General features: G+C 40.3%; 1 protein-coding gene and 1 long non-coding RNA gene across 2 annotated transcripts in view; one reads left to right on the forward strand and one right to left on the reverse strand.

The window, feature by feature from the left end:
• The window catches only part of LOC107744446 (uncharacterized), a 65,977-nt gene that overhangs the window by 53,503 nt on the left and 10,950 nt on the right, over positions 1 to 1,524 (reverse strand). The window lies entirely within an intron of this gene.
• Positions 1 to 1,524, forward strand: part of znf703 (zinc finger protein 703) — a 6,178-nt gene that overhangs the window by 4,340 nt on the left and 314 nt on the right. The window lies entirely within an intron of this gene.

The raw sequence follows: 1,524 nt of genomic DNA on the forward strand, positions 1-1,524 counted from the left end.
TATATATATATATATTAGGCCTTTCGTAAATGCATATTTAAACATTCACAGATTTATTTTTGTTTGGGTTGGTATTTAAAAAAAAGAATTGCACTTTCACTTGAGCAACCAATCTTTGACTTTAGCTTTCTACACTACTGACAGTTTTGTTCCCTATTAGTTCAAGCTATTAACACAAAATAAGGTCCTCTGTCTGTTTACTGATCTGCTCGTAATGTGAAAGTGCAGTGTTAGTCACTGCTGCTTGTTTGTGCCTCTGCAGCATTGTGTAAAGAGCTGCCTCAGCACAAGGGAGTATTGGGTCTTAAATACAGCTCAATGATAGCCTGGTAATAACCCATGGGAGCCATGCACTCACTCCCAGTGCACTCTGATGGATTGCCTTGCTACACAAAGGGCAATAGATGACAATGGGAGGCTGTTAATAGAGAAATATTTATCAAATGCTTGACATGACCCCCAGGAGTGCAGTCCCCATTGTTTGACCCGAATGTGTTGTGTCCTGTGGTTCAGAAAGTCTTGCTTAATGCTGTGCTACAAAGAGGGTCAAGATTCAATGTTGTTGATGTGATTGCGTGACTATGTCAGGCTTAATGTCTCAAACAGAAGCGGCCAGTGTGTAAACTCTTCTTCAGAACCATTTTCCTCAAACAGGATGAGTGGAGATGCTCTTAAGCACTAAGATGAACCACACACAGATTCTCAGTTCATTAGCACTTCAGACAGGAGAGGACGCAGCACAGGTGTCACTTGACAGGGCCATTAAATGAATAGATCACTCCACCGCCTCTGTTACCTCAGGCTATCCAGCAAGGACACAGCATACGGTTCCTCTTATGGGAAACCAGGAGGTCAAGACTAGAGGAGGAAGAGCTGAGATGAGAATAAACACTTGTGCTTTTTGTTTCTGAGTTCGCATTACCCAAATCTACAATTTAGCAAGGCACAACATAGGCCTGCTAATAGTACACCGTCTACTCACTACTGTCACTGGGCAGAAAATGTATAAACTTCAGTGGAGAGTATCTAAACTGTAGTATTGCATTTTATTGACATAAAGAGAAGTACAGATCTAAAAGTAAGGTTAAGTGCCAAGAGTCTATTTTAGAAATGGTCTTGAATGACTTCCTGTGAGACTCAGAGAGGAAGTTATTTAATGGAGTTATGGACTATTTGGGCACAGCCCAAGAGAATTAAAACTTCGTAACATGGATTACATCTCCCCTAGTGGTGAAGCAATGCAACTCCAATAAACAATATGAAATCGTTGACAACAGTCAACAATTTGTGTTTTGTAAAAATGAGAAAATGCATAATATACCATGTTCTGAGCATGTAAACAGTGCTTTGATGAAGAATGGAAAAAAGAGATAAAAAATTAGTTAAAGCAAGTATAGGAAGTTTAAATGGAGGGGAGGAATTTTCACATTTTATCCGAAGGTGAGGGATTAATCCTGCCATCACCCCGTTCCCACTCGTTCATCACATTCCTGCTCTATCCTTCTCTCTGTCTTTCTCCTCATC

The sequence above is a fragment of the Sinocyclocheilus rhinocerous genome, unplaced genomic scaffold (assembly GCF_001515625.1).
Source record: "Sinocyclocheilus rhinocerous isolate Xijiao unplaced genomic scaffold, SAMN03320098_v1.1 scaffold196, whole genome shotgun sequence".
Classification (NCBI taxonomy): domain Eukaryota; kingdom Metazoa; phylum Chordata; class Actinopteri; order Cypriniformes; family Cyprinidae; genus Sinocyclocheilus; species Sinocyclocheilus rhinocerous.